The following is a 16013-nucleotide window of genomic DNA, read 5'->3' on the forward strand; positions in this document are numbered from 1 at the left end:
AGAGGTAAAGAATCCACCTGCAATGCAGGAAACTTGGGTTCCATCCCTGGGTTGGGAAGATCCCCTGGAGAAGGAAATAGCAACCCACTCCAGTATTCTTGCCTGGGAAATCCCATGGACAGAGAAGCCTGGTGGGCTACAGTCCATGGGGTCACAAAAGAGTCGGAGGAGACTTAGTGACTAAACAATAACAACAACCACGGTAAAGGAACAAAATGAGTGCAACTGATTCTCAAATAGTTCCGAATAAAAGTCCCATGTATATACTATATATAGAGAGAGAACAAGCAATTTTAACAGAAGTTTGGAGTAAAGGACATACAGATGCTCTTCATACTTTTCTGTAACTTCAAAATTATTTCCAAATAAAAAGTTAAACCAAGAAATCCAGCCTCCTTGCATGGCCCACAAGGCACCTGCCACTGTCCCCAGTCAGCCAGGCCAGTCTTGCGTCAGCCACGTCTCAGCACACTCAGCTCCATAGACGTGAACTGCTTTCCGTTTTCCCAACGCACCAAATTTTTGCCCACCTCTGGGCCTGTGTGCAGCACCCTACTGTTAACCTCTAAATGGAACTGTTCCCTCAACTCAATTCTCAGGATTATAGTAACTCTCCCTTTCTCAAAATGACCTTTGAGCTCCCCACCCTCCAACCCAGAATAGAGTTACCAGGTTCTTTCATAGCACACTGAACATTTTCTTCATGATAATTGTCACAGTTTGTAAGAGTCTGTATTTGGGGAGGACTGCGTGAGGTCCATCTTCTCTATGGCCTGAAAGTTCCCTGAAGCTAGGGATCCTGTCTGTTTCATTCATGAATGTATCCTCCACTTCCATTACTAGACCCTACCAACTGCCAGGCACTAGCAGACAGTTGATTAAGTGATGCAATCCACCCTCTAAGTTCACCCCCAAACCATCGGCAGCTCTCAGAGAACACACCGCACAGTCTCTCTCTAGCCCCAAGAACTGACTCAAGACGCTTTGTCTGGGAAGGCTTCTGGGGTTCTTCACCCCCACAACAGTGTTTGAAACTAGGAGGCCATGGTAAGAAGGAAGGGGGACTCAGGAGGAGCGACAGGGTAAGGGGGAGAGATGAATTCAGTTGGGAGCCTGGAGCATCAGAGAAGTTATCAAGGAGGCAGGTGGCTACATTGCGCTGGTGCTCAGAGGGGCAGTCTAGATTAGAAGGAGATGAGGAATTCCCTGGTGGTCCAGTGGTTAGGACTCTGCGCTTTCACTGCCAAGGGCCCGGGTTCGATCCCTGGTCAGGGAACTAAGATCCCACAAGCCACATGGCACAGCCAAAGAATTTAAAAAAAAAAAAAAATAGAAGATATGATCGGTAGTTGAAGCTGTGGACTTTAAGATCTCTCACAGTTCTGTACAAAAGAAAAAGAGTCTAAGGATGGGGCCCAGAGAACCTGGACTTAAGGGCTAAGCAGAGGAAAACATCTCTGGAAGCAAAGAAACAGTGTCCAGAAAAATAGGCATAATATTGTGAGAGTTGTCACAGAAGGTGAGAGGAGGCCCCTTGAGGCACTGAATCCCACACATCTGTGTTTCCTTCTTCATGTTCCAGCTCAGCATCTGGCACCTGGTGAGCTGAGGAAGCCTGGCGGAGGCTAGGGGTTCGGACTGTCTGAATCCTGACTCTACAATGGCTGTGTAACTTTGGGCGACAGACTTAACTTTCCCAGACTCCAGGCTCTCAGCTGCAGAACAGGACTCATGCTAGTGTTTACTTGATGGGGCTGCTCTCAGAATTTCCCAAGATCATCTTTGGAGAGCCCTTTGATCCATGTTTGGTCTGCCATCTAGGAATGAATGAAAGTACAGACACAGCAGGAGCAGGGTGGGTGGTTCTGGCTAATAGGATTGTTTCTTAAGTTCAGCCAATAACAGGGCTTCAGACAATGGTCAAATAGCCCCCTCACCACTTTCTATTACATGTCCCCATCTCTTGATTTGATCCCTATTAAACAAACCTAAGGTGGGGAGGCTTATATACTGTCCTCCTTCCAAAGCCTCCTTCTGAAAACTGGCTTTCCCTCCAAGTCCCCATCAGATGACGCCGGAGTTTGCCTACCTGATTGCAACTAAACCTTCTTTTTCAGGTAACCATGGTGATACCGCCTCCTCAACACAGCTACCTTCTGTGGGTACAGGTAGGTATTCTCAGGCTCCTTCCTGGGAGAAACCACTGAGGTCTGCCAGTAGCTTCTGGTCATCTCAGCTCTGAAGGAAAGGCAAGCGGATGACCATTTCACAGCTTAGAAAGCACTTCCACGCCGTAACCTCCCTTTCATCCTCACAACTGCCCTGTGAGGTAGATACAGCAGATAATAACTACACCGGTCCACACGCATCAAGCATTCACAGCGTACCATGCTCTGTGTGAAGTGTTTTCATAGATGATCTCATTGAAACTCACCAAAATCCTATGAAATGGGCTCCATCAGGTTTTTTTTTTTTTTTTTTTGCCATTTTACAGAAGAGAAAAAATGGGGCTCAGAGTGGTTAGACCTTGCCCCGGATCAAAGAGGTAGTAAATAATGGATTCAAACTTCAGCCTGTCTGACTCCAAAGCCACATTGTTAACCTTCCATCTTCAGTACTGCCTCACAAAGCAAGTGCATTATCTTCCAGGTATCGTTCTATCCATTAATTTGTGAGAGGTAAAGTGACTTGTCCAAGGTCTCACAACCAGGAACTGGCAGAGCTGGAATCCATAACTGGCTTTTCTGGCCCTAAGGCTCCTGAAAGGGTGAAGCTTCATGAGTGGACTTTACTGTATATGAGATAATTATTTCTGCAGCAGATCTGCCTTGCCAGTCCTGCTCAGCTTAGAAGAGTTATTTTGATGCAGAAGTCCTTCCCAATCACGTGAGAACAAATGCTTAACAATAAACATCGAGCATTCCTGGTTTGAAGAACTCCACTGCTGTCAAGGAGAAAGCATGAGAAGTTAACTCTGACAGAGTCCAAGGTTAAGGTAGACATTTCTGGAACTCAGGATGGGAGTACACAGGAGAGAATGGGTCACAGTCTAATGACGTTTTTTTGGGGGTAGTTGTTGCCATATTAAAACATGTTTGTGGGAATCCCCTGGCGGCCCAGTAGTTAGGACTCCATGCATTCACTGCCGTGGGTCTGGGTTTGATCCTTGGCAAGGGAACTAGGATCCCACAAGTCACTAAAAGCAAACAAACCAAAAAAGGTATTCATGGCCCCCATCTACTCTTATCAGTGAGACATTCTCACAAATTAAAGTAAATATTTAATGTGTTTAAATGTATATCCTATACAAATCCTATGAATGATGTGCTGAGAAAAAGTTTTAGACACAAGTCTTTAAATCAGCAATTTCAACACATGATTCTGTGTAGTGCAGTTGATCTTGTTGAAGGCTTAAAACATTTTGTTATCCTAACCCTACCCAGTAATGTTTTCTGGTACTTTCCTGGTTTTGAATATTTGCTATAGCCTATAATTCTTTGGAACTGCTACTAAAAGTGTATTTCTTATTTATTAAAAAAAAATATAGAAAGTTAGGAAATACACAGAATGATACGATTTCAGGAGTTCCTAAGATTTCCAGGTTTCCAATCCCCAATCCTAGATTGATATCTGTCAGAAATTTGGAAACTTCAGGCCAGAGAAACTGGATGAATGTCCTTAAGCAACTCAATGGGATGAAAAACTGGGGAAAGGCCATCTTCCTTGGCCTCCATGAAGGTTCTATCCAGGAGGTGGTCCAGGGGCAGAGCTTCCCTGGTCACCATCCCTCCGAAGGCAGAGGTCTTAGAAGAGGGTACCTCAGGTAGCCAGGGGCTGAGCTTGAAGCGTTGGACTTGGCATAAAATTCCTATGATGTCACAAGTTGCATCTCAATCGCTGGTGCAAATGTTCACTTGCATTCCGGTGAGTATTTGCTCACTTTAGTATAAAAAGTGTTTTATATAATCACCAGGAGAAAAATGGATGCTTCACAAGCAGATACCCTGTCAAACCGGCACCCCTCACCCATGTGCCAGCAGAAGAAGCAGAGTCCTCCGTCCGGCTGTGGGGTCAGACAGGCAGACCTGGGTCTGAATGCTGGTTCGGCCACATTCTGGCTGTGTGACTTTAAGCTGATGCCTTAACCTCTCTGAAACTTAGTTTCTCCTTCTGTAAAATGCTGATAATGAGAACACCGATGGCTCAGGGATGTGGTGAGGATTGAATGAGATCTTTCCCATAAATCGCAAGGCCTGGCACGGGGTAAGCCCTCAATCAACCGGAGATGTCGACATTGCCCAGGACAGGCCCAGCGGTGCAGCACATTGCCCAGGACAGGCCCAGCAGTGCAGCGAGCGAGCCGCTCAAAGGCCCTAGGCCTTCTTCAGGTGGGGATTTTCCGGTCCGCTGGGGCTGTGCCAGAAGCTCTGGGCGCTCCCCGGCCGCCCAGGTCGGTTTCTTCGTACCCACAGGGGCCTGCGGGGAGGCTGGCCCCTCGGGGAGGTCTTGCTGCAGGTCCGTGTCAGGTGAGGGATGAACCCACCCGCCAGCTTGGCCTCCGGGGAGGCCGGAGGGAGGGAGTGGGGAGGGCGTGTGGTGCAGGGTCTCGCGCGGCCTGGGGGGCAGAGGGGGCGCATCCCGGGCTGCCTTTCCCCGGGTGGAGGCCCGGCGCCCCGCCCGCACTCTGACTGCGATGCGTCCTCAGGCGCTCGACGGGGTCAGATTGTGCCCGGAGCCTTTCCCGCACTTGGGGGGCCGTTGATCCTGCTCTGTGCGGGTGTCGGTGGCGAGCCAGACGGGTGCTGTGACCTTAGGTTCGGGGCAGGCTGGGGCCGCGTGCCCCCGATGATCCCACGCTGGCCGTGGAGCTGGGAAGCTCTCTGCGCCCTCGCGGGGAGCGGGTGGGTGGCTGGATCTTGGGGCGGCCAAGGGAAGCCTCGGGGCCTCGCCTTGCCTGGGGAGCCGGCTCACCTCCCCTTCCCTTGGGGGATCGTCCGGGGTGCCCTCGGGGCCTTGCTTCCTCCCGCGGGAGCTCTGGGCTCCGGCAGCGGCGGCCCCGCGGAACTGGGCCGGGCGTTTGTCCGGAGGCCTCTCCTGGGAAGAAGCCGCCTGAGAGGCTCTGTTTTCAGGCCTTTTTCGTGAAGGGCTCTCCTGGTCACCCTCACTCCCGAATCCTGCAGGGAGGAAAGAAGAATCTGTTGTGTTTTCTCCGCAGCCCACCTGAGACTAGGAAGACCCGGCCTTGGGAGCCCTAAATTGGGCAACTCGGTGGACAGTCTGTAAACGACCCATTTCTGACAGCGGGCAGAGGGTAAGGCCAGGTCCTGTGGGAACTCTTTCTAAAATCGGATAGAACCGGGCAGCTCTACACTTATTTGCAGTGTGATTTTAGGCAAGTTACATAACTTTTTACAAAGCCTCAGTTTGTTCAGCAATCAGGTGGGGATAATAGTATGGGAAGCATATTGGGAGCCACAGGCCTTCAGGAAGGCAGGGCCTAGTACCCCTTTGTTAAACTGGAAAGATCAATATAAACCTGTAAAGGGTAATTCCCTGTTTGTCCAGTGGTTAGCACTCTGCAATTTCACTGCCAAGGGCCTGGGTTCGAGTCCTGGTCAGGGAAGTAAGAATCTACACAAATCTCCAAAAAGAAAAACAAAATCTCCATATGAAAAAAAATTTTTTAAAGCATACAAAACAGAGAGGAAGGAAGATAGAAAGGGAGGGAAGGAGAGAGGGATGGAGGAAAGGAGGGACTTAAGAGCTCCCTGTACATGGTTGCTTGCTTAATTGCTTAGTCATATCTGACTCTTCAGGACCCCATGGACAGGCTCCTCTGTCTATGGGATTTTCCAGGCAAGAATACTGGAATGGATTGCCATTCCCTTCTCCAGGGATCTTCTGGCTCAGGGATGGAACCTGGGTCTCCTATACTACAGGTGGATTCTTTACCGTCTGAGCCACCAGGAAGCCCTAGAAGCTCCATAAGAAACAGGAAAATCTTTCCGGTGAACAGGTGCTGGGGGCAATGAATGGTCAGCTCAGGTTTGCCTCTTTAGAACAGTGTATCCTGGTCCTATGTCTGACCGGAACTTGCAGCCTTAGCTGATTCTGAGACAGTTGCCTTTTTCTTTTGGATCGAGTAGGATTACCCAAACTCCAAGCAGGTATAAAAATAATAACTGATAGAATTACTGAAACTCTAGAAAGGTATAAAACTGGAACCTCAAGAAGGTGTCAGAATAAGGATAAGACAAAGTTCAATCCATAGTGTTAGCTCTTTTATAACCCGATTTGATGGTGGACTTTTTAGGCAAGTGGCATGTGGGATCCTTCTGGACCAGAGATCAAACCCATGACCCCTGCATTGGCTGGCAGATTCCTAACCACTGGACCACCAGGGAAGTCCTGATGATGGGTTTTAATAAATTCTGTTGTTATTGTATTTGTGTATCCTTAAAGCATATGAAGTAATCAAAAGAATCTTTTGACTACTGAATTTGTATTTGCAGTTTAAATTACTTAAGATAATTTAATTGGTTAAATTTATAATCAAAGCGTAAATCCCCCATAAAAAAATGACTTTCAGTTTTTCCCTTTTTTTGTTTAATGGAGTCTAATAAATTGAGCATTAAAGTAGTGGATATTTCTGCCAGCCCAGAAGCCTCCTGAAATATGAAGTGATCTCATCACACTGCTAGTTCCCCACCCAGGGATTGAACCCCGGGCCACACCAGTGAAAGCCTGGAATCCTAACTACTAGGCCACCAGGGAACTTCCAGGTTCTTACTTTAAAGGAGAAAACGTAGATAAAACACTTGCCACAGGGCCTGCAATCTAGGACGCTTTCAGATCCAGTTCAGATGCTAACTTATTGGAAAGGGAAGAGGTTGGTAGCAGGAGCAGACGCCAGAGAGACAGAACACAGTGAGGAATTATCACAGGCATGCTGTCACAGGTGGCTCTTCAGTCATTCAGCAGACACTAACTGTGGGCCAACAAGGTGTCAGGCATGGGAGATACCCTGGTGAAAAAGACAAAGCCTACCATCTTTCCTCCTTCCAAGTCCCACTGGCCATCTCTCTCTTGTAGCTACAAACTACTCACTACCACCCTTTTCCCTGCAGGTCATCCCCATGAATACATATGTGAGAGCATGCTAAGTTGCTTCAGTTGTGTCTGACTCTTCGCCACCCAGTGGACAGTAGCCTGCCATGCTCCTCTGTCCATGGGATTCTCCAGGCAAGAATACTGGAATGGGTTGCCATTTCCTTCTCCAGGGAATCTTCCTGACCCAGGGAATTGAACCCACATCTCCTGCATTAGCAGCGGGAACTATTTTTTACCACTGAGCCACCTGGGAAACTCTTCCTATGAATACAACTAACACATTCCGCCTGGCCTCTTCCCTGTCCCAGACTGGGCCACTGGGCTCACCAGAGGGTATCCCTGGCTTTGATGCAAGAGGCAGAGAGCAAAGGCCTCATTTCAGGGCATAGACACTCAGCTAATTTCCACTAAGCGGTTAGGAGCATGGGCTTTGCATCAATCAGATGGCATAGATCTGAGTTCTGACTCAGCTTCTTTTCATCCTTAGCCTTGGGCAAGTAACCAGGCCTCAGTTTTCTTGTCTGTCTGGTGGGGAGAATAATGTCATGCCTAATTGATAGGGTTCCTGTGAAGGTTAAATGAGGTTATGTGTATATATGAGTGCGTACATGTTGTGTTTATATATCCAACCTATATCTATCTATACGTATATAGATATGGGCTCTGAGTAACGGTAGCTTCTGTTTTTACCTTAATATTGCTGATTTCAGGGTTTGTTCCTTGGAAGTTCTTGGCTATTTACTTACATATGACCTAACAGTTTAGATCCAACCAGTGGATAAAAAACTTTTTTTTTCTGAGTACTACTTCATCACCCTATTCAGGTTAACTGATGACCATTTTATTTTGTATTTCCCCCAAATCATCAACAGATAAAAATAAGCCAGTGGAACTTCCCTGGTGGTTGGGAATCTGCCTGCAGATGCAGGGGACACAGGTTTGATCTCTGGTCCAGGAAGATCCCACCTGCCGCAGAGCAACTAAGCCCGTGTGCCACAACCACTGAGCCTGTGTGCCCTAGAGCCTGTGTTCTGCAACAAGAGAAACTACTGCAATGAGAAGCCCATGCACCACAACTAGAGAAAGCCCCCAAACAACAAGTGCAGCCAAAAATTAAAAAAAAAAAACAAAAAAAAAACAATGACTGTCAGAAGCGTTCTGGGGAAAAAAATGTCTATAGACAACAGCTAGTGTGGGCAGGTGGTTGGGAAGTGCAGTGTATATGATCCCACTGGGATCAGGGCACGCTCATAGCAGTACACGTGCACTGTATCGCTCTTGGGGAGTGCCACTCACACTGTGGTGAACAGAGATCTGTATAAGGAAAGGGCACCTTTTCCTAATTCACACCAAGTTGCTAAGAATTTATGAACCAGCTGAGGAGCTGACTGGTCTCTCCAGAGGAGCGCATGGCCCACATTTTCTTATCTTTGGTGCCAGGCTAGGATCTAAGAGGGCCTCCCAGGTGGCTCAGGTGGGTTGAATCCCTAGGTCATGAAGATCCCTTGGAGAAGGAAATGGTAACCCACTCCAGTATTCTTGCCCGGAGAATCCCCTGAACAGAGGAGCCTAGTGGGCTACAGTCCATGGGGTCACACAGAGTCAGACAGTCAGTTCAATTCAGTTCAGTTCTCTACTTAGCGACTAAACAACAACAAGGATCTAAGAAGCCTCTGGCAGAGGGGGACGGCTTTCTCTCAAGGCCAAGACGGGGATTCCTGTCTGGTAGGCAGAATTCTAAAGCTAACCCTCTAAAATTCCTGCCCCTTGGTTCTTCAATCAAATGGTAATCTAGGTACTGCTGTGAAGGGATTTTTGGAGGTGTAATTAAAGATCCAAGTCAGCTGAGGTTAAGAGATGGAGATTATCAACCAATCAGTTAGCTGTTTAAGAGAGGTTTCTCCAGCAGGTGGCGGAAGAGGAAGTCAGAATGTGAAGCATGAGGAGGACTGGAGCCCTTGCGGGCTTGCTGAGGAAGGGACCCGTGTGATGAGGAATGCAGTGGCCTTCTTTTTTGTCCCTGTGGGATCTTAGTTCCCTGCCCAAGGATCCAACCTAGGCCCCATACAATGGAAGCGTGGAGTCCTAACCACTGGACCGCCAAGGAATTCCCTGTGGTGGCCTCTGAAAGAGTTGACACCCACCCTCCACCCCGACAGCCAGCATGGAGACATCCTACACTGTAAGGAACTGAATTTGGCCAACAAATGGAACTCACATGGAAGATTTGTCCCTACAGCTTCTAGGTAAGAGCCCACCTCAGTCAGCAACTTGACTTGGGCCTTATGAGGCCCTAGACTTCCCTGATAGTTCAGTTGGTAAAGAATCCGCCTGCAATCCAGGAGACCTTGGTTCGATCCCTGGGTTGGCAAGATCCCCTGGAGAAGGGTAAAGGCTATCCACTCCAGTATTCTGGCCTGGAGAATTTCATGGACTGTATAGTCCATGGGGTCGCAAAGAGTCAGACACTGAGCTACTTTCACTTTATGAAACCCTAAGCTAAGAACCCAGCCAAGCCCATAGTCTCTGATCAACAAAAATGTGAGATAATAAATGAGTCTCACTTTAAACTCTAAGTTTGGGTTCATTTGTTACGGAGCAAGGGGAAATGAATACACTTGGTTTCATGAAAGAACCTGGCCAGAGGGACCTCCCTGGTGGTCTAGTGGTTAAGACTTTGCCTTCCAACGCAGGGGGTGCAGTTCAGTCCCTAGTAGGGAAGCTAAGATCCCACAAGCCTGGAGGCCAAGAAACCAAAACATAAGCCAGAAGTAGTACTGTAATAAATTCAATGAAGACTTTAAAAATGCTCCACATAAACAAAAAAAATCTTTAAAAAAAGCCTGACTAAAAAAAAAAAAAAAAAAAAAAAGCCTGACTAAAGAGGTGGGAATCCTTTCAAGGACTCCCTCTTTCCCACCTTCCTTAGGAAAGAGCTTCCCTGGTGGCTCAGCTGGTAAAGAATCTGCCTGCAATGCGGGAGACCTGGGTTTGAGCCCTGGTTGGGAAGATCGCCTGGAGAAGGGAAAGGCTACCCACTCCAGTGTTCTGGCCTGAGTCCATGGGGTTGCAAAGAGTCAGACATGACTGAGCCACTTTCACTTTAGGAAAGAGAAATGTATCTCTATTCCAGTTTCTTGATGTTTTTCCACGTGGGAGTTCTGCTTTACTCCTCTATAAACCAGGTTTTACAAGGGGAGGCCTGTCATGGTCCCATCCTACCAGTGACGGTGGATGGATAAATCATGAATCCTGGGGTTTAGTAACATAGCCTAGAACTCAGGAAGAGGGGCGTCATGGGGGCTCCGTCTTTCCCCCGACATAGAGCCCAGGAAGAGCCTCTCTAGTCTGCTCACCTCTGAGGACCTGGAAGGGATCTGTAGAGGCAGACTGACTGGAGAAGATGGCTGCCGTCACTCGAGGAGCCCTGTCAGTGAGGTTTCCTCTTCTTTATGTCTTAGCAGCAGGATAAGGGTCTTCAAATGTGTTCAGTACTGGTTCCTAAGGGCTGAATTGTGCACCCCCCTCAAATTCATGTGCTGAAATCCTAACACCTGCTACTTCAGAATGTGACTCTGTTGGGAGATAAGAGTCTTTTAAGAGGTAATGAAGTTAAAATAAGGTCATGAAGGAGGGCCCTAATCCAACATGACTGGTATCCTTAAGAGAAGAGGAGATTAAGCGACTTCCCTGGTGGTCCAGTGGTTTTAAGACTCCCTGCTTCCACTGCAGGGGGCATGGGTTTGATGCCTGGTTGGGGAACTAAGATCCCACGTGTCTTGCTGCATCACCAATAAATAAATAAAGCTGTGAGAAAACAAATTTCTGTGGTTTCAGTCACCAGTCTGTGGTCACTTTGTTATGGCAGCCCAAGCAAACTAATACCCTGGCCTTTTCAGGAGAACATTGCTCTCTTATGCTCCTTGCCTCTGTTTGAGAGTGGAGAAGGCAATGGCAACCCACTCCAGTACTCTTGCCTGGGAAATCCCATGGACGGAGGAGCCTGGTGGGCTGCAGTCCATGGGGTCCCGAAGAGTCGGACACCACTGAGCGACTTCACTTTCACTTTTCACTTTAATGCATTGGAGAAGGACATGGCAACCCACTCCAGTGTTCTTGCCTGGAGAATCCCAGGGACTGGGGAGCCTGGTGGGCTGCCGTCTCTGGGGTCACACAGACTCGGACATGACTGAAGCGACTTAGCAGCAGCAGCTGTTTGAGAGAAGCTAAAATGCTGTTCTGAGTGGTCAGAGGAAATAAACTCATGAACAGCTAAAGAGAAGCTAACAACCCAATGAGGACTAAGCAACGAGAGGAGAGAAGACAAAGCTGGCCCCCTGAATGAAATGGCTCCAACTGAAGTACAACTGATTGAGGAAGACTGTTAAAAGAAGGGCTATAATGGACTTCCCTGGTGGTCCAATGGTTAAGACTCATGCTCCCAACGAAGGGGGCCCAGGTTCAATCCCTGGTCAGGGAACTAGATTCCCCATGCTGCAACAAAGAACCCACATGCTACAAATAAGAACCCGTGCAAAAAATAGAAGGGCTATAAGGACTCAAATTTCTTGTCACCCATCTTCCAATTCTGTTCCTCTCAAGTTCCTGACCAGCCAGCCAAACCTTAGCAACCGTCCACCAATTAATACAGGTCCATACTTCTGGTCATTTCACCCACCAGACATAGTGAAGAGCCAAAGACACTGCTCAAAGCTCTGTCCACGGTGAGGATTTTTCTTCACCAGCATCCTTCAGGCTCACCCAGCTGGTGGGGGGAGCTGTGGCTGTCCACTGACAGCTCATAACAGCCCATCAGCCAGAGTCACCTGTAAACAGGCTGGAGTCTTTTCTTCATCAGTCAGCTGGGTGTAAATGGGACACCCTAGAAAGGCACAGCCAGGGATGAAGGGAGAGAAGGTCAAGAAACCATCTGCTCCTGTAAATGGCTTGTAACTTCTGGACCTTTCCAAGCTTGGTCTCATATCTCAGGTGATGACAGATTGCTGCTGTGTACACCCAACCTCACAGCTGGGTTGGTCAGACAACACCCTTTCATGATGAGTATCTCAGGTTGCTTGGTTACCCGATATCTGCTGGCTATGTGTTCAGTTCCTACCACGTCCCAAGAGCAAGCCAGAGACTGTTTCTTTTTTAAGCTATAGATTTAAAAAAAATATTTAGTTCTTTGCACTGGGTCTTAGATCTAGTTCCCTGACCAGGGATCGAACCCAGGTCCCCTGCATTGGGAGCTTGGAGTCTTAGCCACTGGACCACCTGGAAGTCCCTTAAGCTACAGATGTTTTAAGATATTTAGAGTGCATGGGCTCAGTAGCTCTGCTGCATGTGGGATCTTAGTTACCCTGACCAGGGATTGAACCTGCGTCCCCTCATAGCAAGGCTGATTGATTCTCAACCACTGGACTACCAAAGAACTCCTCAGAGACTGTTTCTGAAAAGTAGAACAGTTGTCTATAGGAAAGAGCCTACACTTATCGAAAATCCTGTGAGCCTGTGCTTTGATTCTGCTCTTGGTGCCTGCTGGAATGTCACTGGCTTTGCTGGATCATTGGTACAGAGACAGGGTGCCTTGAAAGTGTTACGGAACCTTCTCTTGCCCTGCTCTCTACTCAAAACTGGCATCTCCCAGGGGGCTTTACTGACGAGCTACATTGCCTCCAAAATCCATACATGCCTAACAAGCACTGTTCCTCTTTGAGGGAGAGTAGGTTGTATGAGAAGCAACTGGTCTTTCACCTTGGAGGATATATCTTTACATACTCTAGGCCACTGAATCTCCAGAGACTTCACTGGAGTGACAGTCCCCTGAAAAAAATTTTTTTTTTGGCTGTGCTGGATCTTCGTTACTACACGTGGACTTCCTCTAGTTGTGACGAGCGGGGGCTACTCTCTAGTTGTGGTGCGAGGGCTCCTCACTGGAGAGGTTTCTCTTGTTGTGGAGCATGGACTCCAGAGCATGGGCTTCAGTGGTTGTGGTGCAGGGGCTTAGTTGCCCTGCAGCATGTCGAATTTTCCCAGACCAGGGATTGAACTCATGTCCCCTGCATTAGCAGGTGGATTCTCAACCACTGAACCACCAAGGAAGTACCCCCTGAGTCTTTAGAGGGCATTTATCTCCCACCTTCTAGTCTGCATATGTCTATTAGGACAATTAAGATACTTGTTACTTGCTGCTCATCAGATCCAATCAGTTCTCAATATAGTGGACCAGTGTGGTGGTCTGTGGGATGTTAAGATGATTGAGATCTTTGTAGACTATATTACAGCAGATCAGAATTGACAGATCCCTGGAGCACCCTAAAGATATACAGTGGCATTGGCAGCTACAGAGGAAACTGCTCTGGTGGACCTTGCAAGTTGGTATGGAGAAAAAGCCAAGTCGCTAGTCAATTACCAAATACCAGGGGAAAGGTACTAAATCTGGGACAGCAGCTGCAATTGGCATCATCACCCGATTCAGTTCATGCTGGTCCACAGTTATTCTCCATCTGACTTCTGAACAGGCCAGACTGGCAGGTTAAATGGGTATGTGATGTCTCACTACCCCTGCTTCTTTCAATTCTTTGGCATGAATTTCTGCACTTCTCCCAGGGATGTGGTATTTTTACTGATTTGTTGTCTTTGTAGCAAGTGGGACTTTCACTTAGCCTGTCTTGCTATATTGGTCCCCAGTCTGTGGTTCAGAAAGACTATGTGGGGATTCTGCCACTATGCCAGTTTTCAAGTTACTGCCTCTCAGCTCCAAATTCATGCTTTAGTATTTGCTCTGAGATACCAGACTGGACTATGTACACATTTCTCCTTGGAGTGAACACGATGTTAAGCTTTGTCAGTAGAGGGCGCGGGAGGGACATTGAAAGAGGAAGGAGATGTTCTTCCTGGTTCTGGTACTGTTGAGCCTTTTTTCTTGCTCCTGTTGCACAGTTTTGCACGGGCACATGTATGTGGGCACATCCAGTGGTTCCCTGCCTTAGAGGTGACAGTGAGGAGTCCTTTGATGAGCTCACAGCTCCCAACTTGCAACCACATTGCCTTACCTCTCTACCTCCATGCAGACACCACTGACCCCAGACCACACGCTGCCTTTGCAGTGACTGGACTCAGCGCTTGGACTCCTTTTGTACATCACCAGTCCTGACCCTCACACAGCTTTCTCTCACACTGATCTGCAGAGCATACTTTTCCCAACACTTGACAACAGGAGCAGTCTGATTTTCTCCAGCATTGTGTTTTCACCAAGCTCACTTTCTCTAATGTTGACAGTGCTTGGTTTCTTTATCAGTGCCGCTTTCTCCAGCACCTGGCTCTCACTGAGTGTATATTTTCTACCATGTGACTCCGCAGTGGCATGACTTTCTACTGTGCTGATCCCTGTACTGATAAAGCTCTCCAGCACCCGGCTCCTGTAGAGAACACCTCCTGCCATCTTGGTTCTAGCGATGCTCCATGATTAGCAGCTTTACCTGACACCCCAGAGGGCCGATTTCCAGGAAGTCACATAGGTAAGGCAGTTTGTCTGCCAGGTCCTTTCAAATGAAGTCTGATCTCAGCCTGGTGGAAAAGGGATCTTTCTTGGGCTCTCTACATCAGTCCTAAGGATAGTAGCTGATCTTAATATCTAATTCTGTATTTTTTAGAATTCTCTTTAGCCCTCGTTAGCCATTCCCTATTATTCCTATCAATAGTTCTTTATGTTAAACTTTCCCATGGTGGCTTCTGCCTCCTGGTTGGACCCTGACTGATACAATAATTGGTTCTGGGAGTGGTTCTAGGAGAAAGACCCACAGAGACGGGATTTTGCAGTGATATGGTCACAACCTTGAGTGCTGAGCTCTAGTCAATGGGAAATGGGATGCTAATAAACCACACTATACAGTTGCATCACAGTTAATCAAACTATCACCTGTGGTCGATTGTGATGGGGTGCCAACTAGAGCGTATGCCTTGGGAGTCCAACTGGCTGCTTCTCCTGGCTCCTATAGCAGTAGTAATAACTCTAGACAGTGTGGTATGATGCATTCTTTGCAGCGCACTTGCGTGATTAGAGAGAGAAAATGACAACTGAATTCACTGTCTTAACAAATTTGTTATGGGAAACCTAGGGAATCAATCAGGAAAGAATAGGGAGCAGAAATTTGGAAGGGCACATCTGGTTAGAATCAGACAAAGGAGACAATATTGAACTCCCAAGTCATTCTGAGTCTCTTTTGCCATTGGAAGTAGCTTGCTCTCCTGTGTCTAATGAAACTAACTTTTCTCTGTTTGAAAACCCTGTGATAAGTTTACCTGGGGCAAATGCCTTGAAAAGGGGTGCTCATTCCACTCAAAATTCATCTCCCCTGCTGCCTATAAGTCTTTCAGTTCAGCTCAGTCGTTCAGTCATGTCCGACTCGTTGCAACCTCATGGACTGCAGCACGCCAGGCTTCCCCATCCATCACCAACTCCCAGAGATTGCTCAAACTCATGTCCATCAAGTCAGTGATGCCATCCAAACATTTCTTTCTCTGTCATCCCCTTCTCCTGCCTTCAATCTTTCCCAGCATCAGAGTCTTTTCCAAGGAGTAAGTTCTTTGCATCTGGTGGCCAAAGTATTGGAGTTTCAGCTTCAGCATCAGTCCTTCCAATGAATATTCAGGACTGATTTCCTTTAGGATTGACTGGTTTGATCTCCTTGCAGTCCAAGGGACTCTCAAGAGTCTTCTCCAACACTACAGTTCAAAAGCATTAATTCTTCAGCGCTCAGCTTTCTTTATAGTTCAACTTTCACATCCACACATGACTGCTGGAAAAACCATAGCTTTGATTAGATGGACCTTTGTTGGCAAAGTAATGTTTCTGCTGTCTAGATTGGTCATAGCTTTTCTTCCAAGGAGCAAGCATCTTT

General features: G+C 47.6%; 1 non-coding gene across 1 annotated transcript; it reads left to right on the forward strand.

Moving 5' to 3' along the window:
• Window positions 1-1203: 1203 nt before the first annotated feature.
• TRNAE-UUC lies at window positions 1204-1276 on the forward strand. The gene has a single exon. It is a non-coding gene; the product is annotated as a tRNA-Glu (tRNA).
• Window positions 1277-16013: the final 14737 nt, after the last annotated feature.

Source organism: Oryx dammah, unplaced genomic scaffold (genome assembly GCF_014754425.2).
Source record: "Oryx dammah isolate SB20612 unplaced genomic scaffold, SCBI_Odam_1.1 HiC_scaffold_2, whole genome shotgun sequence".
Lineage (NCBI taxonomy): Eukaryota > Metazoa > Chordata > Mammalia > Artiodactyla > Bovidae > Oryx > Oryx dammah.